Source organism: Myotis brandtii, unplaced genomic scaffold (genome assembly GCF_000412655.1).
Source record: "Myotis brandtii unplaced genomic scaffold, ASM41265v1 scaffold314, whole genome shotgun sequence".
Taxonomy (NCBI): Eukaryota; Metazoa; Chordata; class Mammalia; order Chiroptera; family Vespertilionidae; genus Myotis; species Myotis brandtii.
The window spans coordinates 2,735,686-2,749,861 of NW_005362033.1; the positions used below are offsets into that span (position 1 = coordinate 2,735,686).

The 14,176-nt window shown below is 42.0% G+C and overlaps 1 protein-coding gene and 1 long non-coding RNA gene across 3 annotated transcripts in view; one reads left to right on the plus strand and one right to left on the minus strand.

Annotated features, from left to right (window-relative positions):
* The first annotated feature begins 816 nt into the window (after positions 1-816).
* SPECC1 (sperm antigen with calponin homology and coiled-coil domains 1) overlaps positions 817-14,176 on the plus strand; it is a 229,979-nt gene continuing 216,619 nt past the window's right edge. The window contains exon 1 of one of the 2 annotated variants that reach the window (XM_014542865.1): positions 817-839. The gene's annotated coding sequence lies outside the window, so the exon portion shown is untranslated. Of the gene's footprint in view, positions 840-10,591; positions 10,679-14,176 lie in introns of those variants that run through there. The other variant, XM_014542863.1, reaches the window with a different exon arrangement.
* LOC106726771 overlaps positions 11,501-14,176 on the minus strand; it is a 12,037-nt gene continuing 9,361 nt past the window's right edge. Inside the window, exon 3 of the long non-coding RNA XR_001362872.1 lies at positions 11,501-11,605. This is a non-coding gene — a long non-coding RNA (uncharacterized LOC106726771). The remainder of the gene's footprint in view (positions 11,606-14,176) is intronic.

The window sequence follows — 14,176 nt, forward strand, 5'->3', positions numbered from 1 at the left end:
TATAGTCAAGCATACGCTTCCGTGCCTCTCTATTCTGATGCCCAGGTTGGTAGTTCCAGTTGGGATCTTCCCGGGGAACTGCAAGGTGCCAATAGGGTTGGAGTTGTTACAGGTGTGGGCCTCGTCTGCTATTTGCTGAGCTGTGTCCCAGACTCAGTCTTTGTCTGATGGTGTTAGAGAGGAAATGAGAATAATAAAAATGTCGTGCCAGGTGAGATCATAAGACTGAGTGATGTATTTGAATTCCTTGATGTAGTTATCTGGGTCAGAAGAGGAAGAGCCAAGGTATTTTTCGATTTGAGAAAATCATGCATCTCTCCATCTTGCATTTTAGTCCTGGTCAAGAGTGACCTTTATGGCTGTGAGGAAGTATATTCATATTACTCTCAACCTGACTTTTATGCTTCATTGAACCACTTTGCTATATCAATTCTGTGAACTGATATAATGTTAGAAAATAGAAAAAGATGAAAGCTATGAATTTTAATAAATATAAACACCAGTGCACAAATATTACGAAAATTATTGTGAAAATAGTGACAGACTAAGCAGACCAAGTGCATCCTTTTGACTGAAGGTTAGCTGCAGAGCAATGACCAGTGCAAGTATAAATTCCAAATTTAATGGTTATATTAAGAGTGTAACAGGATTTCAGTGAAAATAATTTTGCGTTTCATATTTGTGAAATATATGTGAACAAAATTGTTTTGCTTGTTTATTTTGAATTTGGATTTCCAGAGTCCCTTTTGATATACTTTCGTGCCATTTTTCTTTCATTTATTCAACAAACGTTTACTAGGTGCTCTATGCTGGCGCCCTGCAAGGGAGAGAGGTATGCGGTGAGTAGCATAGGGTTTTGCTCTCAAGTAGCCAATGTTTTTACATGTGTGGTTTTCTTCTGTGTCATATCAGTCGGTACTTTACTGCTTGTTTGCCTAGTTCTCCTTTTTCTTACCTATTATGTTTCAGATCAGTAAACTATTTTAAGTCTATGTCGTCATTTCAGATTACTTTGTTCTCCAATTTTAAACATATAATAACAATTATGGTATTAGTCCTTGTTAATATGGACTTACTAGTAGACATTCAATTTTTTAAATTTTAGGTACAATACAAAATCACATTCTTATAAAAATTCAAATATAGAGATTAAAATGTGAAAACTCCCGCTTTATAATCTCTACTCCACCTGCCTTTTAAGAGCCATAAACACAAGTATATGAAAGTGCCTGTTTCCTATATTTTTGCTAGCAGTAGTCCAGCCTGGCCGGTGTGGCTCACTGGTTGAGAGTCAACCCATGAACCAAGAGGTCACAGTTCGATTCCTGGTCAAGGCACATGCCTGCGATGCAGGCTTGATCCCCAGTAGGGGGCCTGCAGGAGGCAGCCAATCGATGATTCTCTCTCATCATTGATGTTTCTCTCTCTCTCTCCCTCTCCCTTCCTCTCTCTGAAATCAATTAAAATGTATAAAAAAATTAGTCCTTGTGATGGGTTTAGATTACTATAAAATATCTTATTGCTTTAGTTCATGTTTGTTGGATATTAAGTAGAATAAGCATCTTTTCATATGCTTAGTAGTATTTTCCTTTTGTGAATTGCCTTTTCTTACCCTGTGCTTTTTTTTTTTCTGTGGGATTGTTTGTTTCTTAAGTTAATTTTGGTAATCTATATTTTCCTAGAAAATTATCTGTTTTGCCTAGTTTACAAATCCACATATGTAATTATGTCCTCTTTTTTGTTTCTGGTTTGGTTACCTTCTTTTTTTTCTTCCTGATTAGGTTGGCCAGAGGTTCTATCTTTTTAGTCCTTTTAAAACACTGGCTTTTAGTTTTATTAATATTTAAGAACATTCTAAAAATATTTTACATTTCTTTAATTGCTGCTTTTATATTTATTTACTTCTTCCTTCTGCTTTCTGTGGATTGAGGAAAGTCCCTCCCTGCACACAGAGGAAGGTGGGAGCAGAGGTTCAAAAGGTGGTTGTTGGAGGTTGGGAAAATAATTTTTGACATCATTCTCTCCTCACCCACCAGCACAAATACAGACAGTTCATAACCAGTGAAGAAACAAGAGTTAGGAATCAGACATGGAAATTGGATATCAGCTTTGTTTTTTTTGTGTTTTTTAAATATATTTTTATTGATTTCAGGGAGGAAGGGAGAGGTAGAAATATCAATGATAAGAGAGAATCATTGATTGGCTGCCTCCTGCACGCCCCCTACTGGGGATTGAGCCCACAACCTGGGCATGTGCTCTGACTGGGAATTGAACTATGACCTCCTCGTTCATAGGTCGATGCTTAACCACTGAGCAACGCCGTCTGGGCGATACCAGCTTTGTTAATAGTGAAAAATGCTTGACCTGTGGTCACAGTCAGGTAAATGACCTCCCTTTCTGAGTTACATCTGACTGAGAAATTCTTAGAATAAATGCTCTTTTGGGCAGAATCCAAGATGGTGGAGAAGTTGGTGGAAGTTACTCATCTCCTTCCAGAACAAAACTGGAATTACAACTAAATTATATATAGAACAATCAGCCTGAATTACCATCTGAAGACTAGCTGGGCAGAAAGAAGTCTTATATCCAAGGATTCACAGAAGAAACCACATCAAAACTGGTAGAAAGGGCGGAGACACATAGAGAACTGGCCCTGCAGCCACCTGCCATGGCCAGGAACTGGGAGGGCTGTCTCAGCTGAGAGGTCCCCTGAGGAGCAAGGTCTCAGCCTCATATGGGCTCCCCAGCCCCGAGTACCAGCGATGGGAAGAGGAGGCTACGTAACACGTGGCTGTGAAAATCAGTGGGATTGTCACTCACCAGAGAGATTGGAGTCTCAGAGAAACCCAGGAGCCTCTTGAACCAACACGCAAAATCTTGTTTGTTGGCACTACACTGGGCTCCTGGGAAGGGACAGAGGCTCAGAGTGGACTCGAGTCATACAGGAAAATATTGGGTTGTGTGGTTTTGAGGAGAGAGCTGGAGGGACAACTGCCATTGTCTGTGTGCTGAGTCCCTCTCCCAACTGCCCACAGACACCATCTTTCCTGGGTTGAACACGCCACTCCATGCCAAGTCAGCCTAGAAGGGTGCACCAGCCCCACCCTCACAACTCCCTGTGCCCTGTCTGGCCAAGCTCACACCCTGCAGAGGTGTCTGCTAGCTGCGATCAGCCTAGGCCAGCTGTGCAAACTTTTTGGGGAGGGGCTTAAAAATGTCCATTCTCCTCCCCTCACCCATATGCCCCACATGGTGACACCATACCATCATTCCTTTGCAGAGCCATTCCTCCACACAACCAAATCATAATTTCTTTTAGCCTGATGAGCTCTACTGGCCTCACTCTAATGGACCCTGCTCTGCTTCAAAGGTCTGCAGGCCCCATGCGGGTGACGGCTGACCGGTGTACCCTGAGACTTTGGCTGAGTGGCCTCAGACCCAGCACTGGCATCAAGTTTGAATCATCAACCTGGTGAACACGACTGGTGACCCATTTGGAATCTACCACACGCTACTCGCCTACCACCAGAGACTCATGGAGTAACTGAGTCTAACAGGCAGCCAGCAGACAGAGGTGGATCTTAGGGTACCTTGGGCTGTTTGCTGACCTGCCCCAGGCTTGGTATTGGTAGAAGCAGGACTTGGTAGCAGCTTGGCTCCTACCACATGTACCCAGGCCCATCACAGATAGCTCCTGACATTGACCTGCACCAGATCCCTCCCAAGAAGCCCCAGAACCAATATACCGGGTGGCAAACCACATCAGAGCAGAACCCAATTAGCTTCACAAGGAGCACATGCAAAGGGAGATCTTCAAATCTATGGGACTCAGCAAAAGCAGTCCTAAGAGGAAAATTAATAGCATTATAGCCCTAACTCAAGAAACAAGAAAAATCTCAACTAAGCAATCTAACCTAAAGGAACTAGGAAAAGAAAAACGAGCAAAGCCCAAATTGAGTAGAAGGAAGGAAATAATAAAGATCAGAGGAAATAAATGAAATAGAGTAAAAAAAAAATTACAAAATACCAATGAATCCAAGAGCTGGTTTTTTGAAAAGATAAACAAGATTGATAACCAGACTCATCCAGAAAAAAGAGAGAAGATTCAAATAAATGAAATAAGAAAAAAACCCCTGACACCACAGAAATATAAAGGATTATATAAAAATATTATGAACAACTACCTATATACCTAAATATTGTGGAATAAATAAATTCATAGAAATATATAATCTTTCAAGACTGAATAAAAAAGCAACAAACTATGAACAGATTGATTACAACCAATGAAATTGAATCAGTAATTTAAAAAAACCTCAAAAAACATATGTCCTGGACCAAGTGACTTCACAGGTGATTTTCCAAACTTTCATAGAACTAACACCTATCCTCAAACTATTCCAAAAAATTGAAGAGGAGGGAAGACTTCCAAGCTCATTTTATGAGGTCAGCATTATTCTAATTCCAAAACCAGACAAAGCCACTACACAGAAAGAAAATTATAGGCCAACATCCCCATGAACACATGCAAAAATTCTCGACAAAATATTAGCGCACCATCATGAACCCGGCAATACATTAAAAAGATCATACACCATGATCAAGTGGGAATTATTTCTGGGATGCAAGGTCACAGCAATATATGCAAATCAATTAATATGATACACCACATGCACAAAATAAAGGATAAAAATGTTATGATCCTACCAGTAGATGTAGAAAAAGCATCTGACGAAATCCAGCACCTATTGATGATAAAAACTCTCACCAAAGTGGGAATAGAGGGATCATACCTCAACATAATAAAGGCCATATGTAACAAACCCAGAGCTAACATCATATTCCAAAAGGAAAACCTGGAAGGGTTTCCCTTAAGAGAGGAATAAGATGGGATGTCCACTTTCACTACTTTTATTTAGCACAGTATTGGAAGTCCTAGCCATAGCAATCAGACAAGAAGAATAAAAGACATCCAAATTGGAAAGGAAGAAGTAAAGCTGTCATTATTTACAGGTGACATGGTACTGTATATGGAGAACCCTAAAGATTCCACCAAAAAAACTATTAGAACTGATAAATTAATTCAAAATAGCAGGATACAAAGCTAATATTAAAAAATCAGTTGCATTTTTATACACCAATAATGAATTGTCAGAAAGAAGTTAAGAAAACAATTCCATGTACAATTGCATAAATAAAAAACACCTACAAATAAATTTAGCCAAGAAAGTAGAGGGCCTTTTTGTAATAGACCTGTACTTGGAAAATTATAAGACACTGAAGAAAGAAACTAAAGAAGGTAGAAATAAATGGAAGCATATACTGTGCTTATAGATCAGAAGATTTAAAGTCATTAAAATGTCCATACGCTCCAAAGCAATCTATAGATTTCAACGCAATTCCTTCAAAATACCAATGGCATTTTTCACAGAACTAGTAAAAATAATCCAAAAATTTATATGGAACCACAACAGACCCCGAATAGCAACAGCAATCTTGAGAAAGAACAAATTTGGTGGTTTAGTGCTACCTGATATCAAATTATACTACAAGTTTATAGTAATCAAAACAGCATGGTACTGGCAGAAAAACAGTCACACAGATCAGTGGAACAGAATAGAGAGCCCAGAAATAAACCCACAACTATATGGGCAGTTAATATATGACAGAGGAGGCAAACATACAATGGGGTAAAGACAGTGTATCCAATAAATGGTGTTAGTAAGATTGGACAGGCACGTAAAGAAATGAAACTAGACCACATTCTTATGCCATATACAATTATAAATAAAAATGGATTAAAGACTTAATGGAAGGTCTGAAACCATAAAACTCCTAGGAGAAAACATAGACAGTAAAATCTTGGACATTTCTCTTTAGCCAGATTTTATATATAAACTAAAGGCCTGGTGTACAAAAATTTGTGCACTCGGGGGGTGGGGTCCCTCAGCCCGGCCTGTGCCCTCTCGCAGTCTGGGACCCCTTGGGGGATGACCACCTGCTGGCTTAGGCCTGCTCCCCAGGGGATTGGGCCTAAGCTGGCAATCAGACATCCCTCTGGCAGCCCGGCAGCCCTCGGGGGATGTACACTTGCCAGCGGGGAGCAGACCTAAGCTGCAGTCAGACATCCTTAGCGCTGCTGAGGAGGCAGGATAGGCTTCCACCATCACTGCTGTACTGGCAGCCATCAGCCTGGCTTGTGGCTGAGCAGAGCTCCCCCATGTGGGAGCGCACTGACCACCAGAGGGCAGCTCCTGCATTGAGGGGTCCGCTGGGGTGCCTGGCCAGCCTGGGTGAGGGGCTGATGGCTGTTTGCAGCTGGTCATACTCCCTTCAGGGTGGGGGTCCCCACTGGGGTGCCTGGCCAGCCTGGATGAGGGGCTGATGGCTGTTTTCAGGCTGGCCATACCCTCTTTAGGGTGGGGGTCCCCACTGGGGTGCCTGGCCAGCCTGGATGAGGGGCTGATGGCTGTTTTCAGGCTGGCCATACCCTCTTTAGGGTGGGGGTCCCCACTGGGGTGCCTGGCCAGCCTGGATGAGGGGCTGATGGCTGTTTTCAGGCTGGCCATACCCTCTTTAGGGTGGGGGTCCCCACTGGGGTGCCTGGCCAATCTGGGTGAGGGACTGAGGGCCATTTTCAGGCTGGCCGGCAACTGAAGCTCCTAGCCTCTCCTTTTTTTCTTTTTTTTTTAATTCTGGGATTTATTTACCTTCTATAATTGAAACTTTGTTGCCGTCACTGGAGCTGAGAGCCTGGCTCCTGCTTACTGCAGCTCTGAGGCCATGGCCTGCTGAAAGCAGGTATCTGGGATTTGTTTAGCTTCTATAGTTAAAACTTTGTTGCTTTCGGAGCTCAGAGCTGGGCCGCGGCAGGCGGGGAACCTTGGCTTCCTCCATCACTGGAGCAAGCAAGCCTCCTGTTTGCTTCAGCTGCGTGGCTGCCGGCCGCCATCTTAGTTGGATTAATTTGCATATCTTGCTGATTAGCCAATGGGAGGCATAGCAAAGGTACGGTCAATTACTATGTTTGTCTATTATTAGATAGGATTTCCTTGGGCAAGGGAAACAAAAGAAAAAATAAACAAATGGGACTATATCAAAGTAAAAAGTTTTTGCACAAGAAAGCAAACCATCAACAATACAAAAAGACAACCCACTGAATGTGATAACATATTTGCCAATGATACATATGATAAGGTATTAATATCCCAAATTTATAAAAACTCATAGAACTCAACACCAAAGAAACCAACAGTCCAGTTAAAAATAGGCAGAGGACCTGAATAGATATTTCTCCAAAGAGGACATACAGATGCACAATAAACATATGAAAGGATGCCCAGCTGGTGTGGCTCAGTGGTTGAGCATTGACCCATGAACCAAAGAGGTCACCAGTTCATATCCCGGTCAGGGCAGATGCCTGGGTTGTAGGCTCCATCACAAGTCGGGGTGTGTAGGAGGCAGCCAATCAATGATGTTTCTCATCGATGTTTCTATCTCTCTATTCCTCTCCCTTCCTCTCTCTCTCTAAAAATCAATTAAAAAGAGAAAAGATGCTCAATGTAACTAATTATCAGAGAAATGCAAATTAAAACCACAGTGAGATATCACCTCAACTGTCAGAATGGCTGTCATCAACAAATCAGCAAATAACAGCTGTTCGAGAGGATGTGGAGAAAAGGGAATCCTTATGCACTGTTGGTAGGAATGCAGATTGGTGCAGCCACTATGGAAAATTTTATGGAGGTTCCTGAAAAAATTAAAAAATGGAACTGCTCTCGCCAGCGCTTTCACTCTGGGAATATGTCTGAAGAAACCCAAAGCACTCATTCAAAAGACTGCCTGCATCCCTGTGTTCATTTCAGTGTTGTTTACAATCGTCAAGATATGGAGGCAAACCAAGTGCCCATCAGTGGAAGACTGGTTAAGTAAGAATTTGTATGTATATACAATGGAATATGAGTCAGCTATAAAAAGAATGAAATCCTACCATTTGTGACAGCGTGGGTGGACCTAGAAGGCATTATGCTGTGAAATAAGTCAGTCAGAAAAATACAAATACCATCAGATTTAATTTATTTGTGAAATCTAAAGAACAAAACAAAGGAACAAATAAAATTATAACAGACTCAGAGATACAGAGAACAGACTGATGGTTGCCAGATAGGAGGGGGCTGGGGGACCTGGGTGAAAAAGGTGAAGGGATTAAGAAGTACAAATTGGTATTATTGCTGGTTTGGCTCAGTGGCTAGAGCTGTGATGGCGAACCTATGACACGCGTGTCAGAGGTGACACGCAAACTCATTTTTTTGGTTGATTTTTCTTTGTTAAATGGCATTTAAATATATAAAATAAATATCAAAAATATAAATCTTTGTTTTACTATGGTTGCAAATATCAAAAAATTTCTATATGTGACACGGCACCAGAGTTAAGTTAGGGTTTTTCAAAAAGCTGACACACCGAGCTCAAAAGGTTCACCATCACTTTCCTAGGGAGCCAAGCCAAGGGGTTCTCTCTGCCCTTAGGAAACTTGGCTCCCCTGAGCCTTGCAGACTTCAGCTTCTTTTTGGTCATGAATTTGCAGGAGGCAGCCAATCAATGATTCTCTCTCATCATTGATGTTTCTATCTCTCTCCCTCTCCCTTCCTCTCTGAAGTCAATAAAAATATATTAAAACAACAGCAACAACAAAAACGCAAATTGGTATTACAGAGTAGTCACAGGGATGTAAAAGTACAGCATAAAGAATATAGGCAGCCCTAACTGGTTTGGCTCAGTGGATAGAGCATTGGCCTGCGGACTGAAAGGTCCCAGGTTCGATTCTGGTCAAGGGCATGTACCTTGGTTGCGGGCGCATCCCCAGTGGGGGGTGTGCAGGAGGCAGCTGATCGATGTTTCTCTCTCATCTATGTTTCTAGCTCTCTATCCCTCTCCCTTCCTCTCTGGAAAAAATCAATAAAATATATTTTAAAAAAAGAATATAGGCAATAATATTGTAATACTTATGTGTGGTACAAGGTGGGTACTGAAATATCGGGGGGCTCACTTTGTAAAATATGTGATTGTCTAACCATGATGTTGTAAACCTAAAACTAATACAAAATAATGTTGACTGTAAACTATAATTTAAATTTTTCTAAATAATTTAAAAAAGAATATAAATGCTTTTTGGAGGGTTCAACAAGAAGCCAGTTAGAGTTGAGTAAGTCATTGGTCAAAGACCCTGAAGGCCACAAGGCCTCAGAGGAGTGCAGTCTCTATAGTTCCATTTGGAGACCCCGGTCAGGAAGAAGGAACATGTGTGACTTGGCAGACCCTGGGGTGCGGCTGACTGAGCAGGGCCAGAGCACGTGTATTCAGGGGATGGGTGGGGCATAGGGGAAGGGGGTGATCTTGGGTTCAAAATGGGCAGGGAGGCCTGTGAGTGCAGCAGGGATGGGAAGGAATGGACCGTGGAGAGGAACCATGCTGGGAGGGAGTCTGGTAGCGGGACAGCTGGAGGAGGAGCAGTGAAGTCAGAGAGGGCCCTTTAGATGCAGAATCCTGGCAGCAGGACAGTTGAGTAGCTGGGCACACCCCAGGTGTGATGGAACTTGTCGGGGACTGAGGCTGCCATTCTTCAGATTTTTTGGGTCTCTTGTTTTTCCCTAAAATTAGTTTTAACATCTGCTTTAATACCAATAGTCACGCCTTTCTTATTTATGGCTAATTAAACAAATGCAACCATATGCAGAGCCTCACTCAGTCCTCACACAGCCTGGGAAGGAGGTGCATTGTGGGTGGCAGGTGTGTGGCCCTAGAAGCAGAAGGTGGTCCCTGTTGGAGTGGCAGGACAGTGGGGAGGTTTGTCCCCAGAGCCAGACTTGTCTCAGGGCTACATGACCTCTTAAGATTCCTTTAGGCATATGAATTTATCTGGCACTAAGGTAGTGCTTTTTTTTTTAAAGATTTTTTAAAAATTTGATTTCAGAGAGAGAGGGAGAAAGAGAAACATTGATCGGTTGCCTCTTGTACACACCCCAACCAGGCATTAAACCTGAAACCTGGACGTGTGCCCTAACTGGGAATTGAACCCAGGACCCAACTACCACCCAGGGCTAAGATAGTGCTTTTTAAAAAGAAAATATATTACCACCAAACCATCAATGCAAGAAATGCTAAAGGGTCTGCTGTAAAAAGAAAAAATAGGAAACGAAGAAGGAACACAGGGCTAAAGAATAAAAATGGCGACAAACAAGTACCTATCAATAATAACTTTAAATGTAAATGGATTAAATGCCCCAATCAAAAGACATAGGGTAGCTGAGTGGATAAGAAAACATGACCCATATATCTGCTGTCTATAGGAAACCCACCTCAGAAAAAAGGACTCACACAGACTGATGGTGAAGGGATGGAAAAAGGTTTTTCAGGCGAATGGAAATGAAAAAAAAGCTGGGGTAGCAATACTTATATCTGACAAATTAGATCTCAAAGTGAAGGACATTAAAAAAAAAAAGGAAATATAACAGTGAATTGTAAGCTGACAAACTTCTTGTTCCTCGCCGCATGTTTACAAAAGAGCCTTGCCTTTATGTTTTCCTAGGGAGGGTGCGCCGGACCGTGCCTCAGAGCTCCTTCTGCACTAACCACAGCTTCCGGGGCAGTGGTCTCCGTCTGTAACTACTCCCTCTGGGTATGTCTTACAGGGAGAGTTTATGATTTAGAGCTAAACTGGAAAGTCATCCAAAGAAATGGTTTGGTTAACACAGAACTCAAGTTCCTCTCAGTAAGAATGAGTGTGTATAGTTAGGCTTTATAGACATTTACAAAGAGCAATAAATTTCTATACTAGATGCTTATGTCAAATTTAGTATTTTATTTAGTACTAGTGGCCCAGTGCACAGATTTGTGCACATTAAAAGGAAATTAATTAGAAGAAATATTTTAATATTGCTATTCGCCCTTTCTCTATAATACTAGAAGTGTCAACCAAATCACAATTGACAATGACAGATGGAAACACACATGTGGGATTCATGCCAGCAAGAGCTTTATATGTATCGCGCATGCACGAGTCAACTTAGCCTTTTATATATATAGCATAAACTTGCTTAATTAGACCTGTTTTCTGATGTATCTAAACTTTTTCCAGCCCGGTGAAGCACCCCAACTTCTCTTTCAGGCAATTGTCAGCAACACAGCAGTAAATATCAACCTGAAGCACATTATTATTGTAGATCATGCAGGGAGAACAAAGGGTAAAATATTTAGCTGCAGCAGTGTTTGACTATTCTGTGCAGTGAGAAAACCTGAAGTCATTTTCAAGGTCCACCATTTCTTACTTCTCTTCAGTCGGGTCAAATTTCTAAGCTTTCTAAATCTCCGTTTTCTGGCTAATGAAAAGAAAATAGGATTCCACCAAGTCTCCTATCTACCTACTCCAGGACTTCTGTGAGGATCAAATGAGATGAGGCATGGGAAAACGCTTCACAGACATTTGGTTAAAGTATAAAATGTTTGCACCTGGCTATAAAGCAAGTCGTGTTCCTGGGCTGAAGAAACTCGAAGGAGGCTAGTCCCTAGGTAGAGGAAGCTGGGTGTTGCTATGTGACGTCATTACCTGGTGCCCACAGTGACTGTTTCTGGGCTGGGCTGGGCTGTGGGCTGCATTTTGCGCCACGGGGTCTCTGCAGCGTTGGCTGTGATTTGGTGAGCTGTCGCTCTGGGGTAGTGGCGGGGCCTGTGCCCCACTTGGGGGAAGCCAAGTGTTGCTTTGTCGGCGCCAGGTCCGCGGTGCCATTTCTTTGTAAATGGCCAGTGCGTGTCATGGCAGCTCCTGTGTTGAGTGTCTGCCCCCTGGTGGTCAGCGTGCATCATAGCGACTGGTCAGACAGTTGGAGGGAACACTTAGCATATTAGCTTTTTATATATATAGATATTAGCATATCCATTTTGACCTGCTAACTCATCAGATAATTTCTATTTATAGTCATTTTCTGGTAATAAATACAGGATCTGTGGCTGACTCTATGAAACTTAGCAACCCAGGCAGTTTTCACCCTTTCTTGGCCCTGGGGGTGTGCCCTTTTACCCTGCCTCATAGCACACTCTCTTGGGCACCTCTCTGCTGTACTGTAGGATCCTGAGGACTCTTACAGGCTTTGCAAAAATTAGTCAAACATCTGTTTGAAACCCATTTAGAGTCATTTTCATCTTTTGGCTTTGTCCTAGTTATTTTTAGGTTTGATAAATTTATTTTCCAAGAGCAAAAGAGGACATACTTAGGCTTTGATGTTTGGCTAAGGTTTAGAAAATTCTGTTTTGTGGAGAGCTGGCGGGTTCCCCCTGCGGCACTTGTGAGCTTAGCCTGCACAGAGGGTTCCTTCAGCGTTGGTCTGGACTCAGGACCCAGCTCCTGGAGTCAGACCCCCTTACACTGCCCAGCCCCATGAAAATGAACACCTACACGGGCCCCTGTAGCATCACCGCAATCTGTTCTTAGAGAACCCACAAGTAGAGATTTCATAGTCTCTGCAAAGGAAGTCTCTTCCCGGGTCTAATTATTTCTGCAATTAAAAAAGACTTTCTTGAGTTGAGCTTACTTTCTGTAGTGTAAGCCAACAAGTCACAAAAAGAGTCTGATGCTCTCAGGATACATAATTGTTATGTTTAAACAGTATATTTCAAATTAGAAAATGGTTTCATGTTCATTATAACTAATGTAAAAAATCTTAAAAGCATAAAGAAAATTAAATTTCCCATCATCCCACCACCCAGAAATAACTCTCCTTTTATTTGATAATTTATATTTTATTTTTTGAAATTTTTATTTTATTGTAACAGGAGATCTGTCCTCTTAATGGGTGTTTAGTGTGCAGTACATTATTATTGACGATAGCTACAGTATTGAACAGCAGATCTAGAGGTTAATCATCTCGCTGGACTGGAACTTGACGCCCATTGATTAGTAGCGCTTCATTTCCCCTCCACCAGCCCCTGGCAACCATCATTCCACTCTTTGAATCTATGAGTTTGACTATTTTAGCTACCTCATAAGTGAAATCATGCAGTGTTTGTCTTTCTGTGACTGCCATCACTTAGCATCATGCTCTCAGGGTTTATCCATGTTGTCACATATTGTCAGATTTCCTTTTTTTATAAAGACTGAGTAGTAGTATGCAATTGTATGGATGTACACATTATCTTTATCTGTTTATCAGTTGATGGACATCTGTGGTGTGGGTTTCTCCCCATCCCTCCCACTTTTTGGCTATTGTGAATAGTGCTGCAATAAACAGAGCAGTGCTGATATCTCTTAGAGATCCTGATTTCAGTTCTTTTTGACAAATACCCATAAGTGGGATTGTTGGATCAAATGATAATTCTATTTTTAACTTTTTGAGGAACCTCTATACTGTTTTCCATACTGTACCGTTTTTCATTCTCACCAATAATATGCAAGGGTTCCAGTTTCTGCACATCTTCACCAACATTTGCCTTTTCTTTTTAATACTTACCCAAGGATATTTTTTCCATTATTATTTTTTTTTTTGAGAGAGTGGGGGGAAGGAGGAATGGGAGAGGGGGAGGGAGCGAGAGACACACACACACATCGATTGTTGCCTCCCGCACGCTCCCTGACCAGGGCCAGGGATCGAGCCTGCAACTGAGGTACATGCCCTTGACCGAATTGAACCCACAACCCTTCAGTCATCGGGCTGACGCTCTAACCATTGAGATAAACCGGCTAGGGCACATAGTCTATCTTTTTTTTCTGGGTACGTGAAATCTTTTATATTTTTATTTATTATTATTTTTTAATATATTTTATTGATTTTTTTACAGAGAGAAAGGGAGAGGGATAGACAGTTAGAAACATCGATCAGCTGCCTCCTGCATACTCCCTACTAGGGATGTACCCGCAACCAAGGTACATGCCCTTGACTGGAATCGAACCTGGGACCCTTGAGTCCGCAGGCTGACGCTCTATCCACTGAGCCAAACCGGTTAGGGCTCTTTTATTTTTTTAAAAAATTAATCCTTATTGTTGAGATTATTACCCATGTCCCTCTTTTTTCCTCCCATAGCTCCCCTCCACCTGGTTCCCACCCCACCCCAGGCCCTCGCCACCCTATCATCTGTGTCCATAGGTAGTGCATACATGCATATAAGATCTTTGTCTAATCTCTTC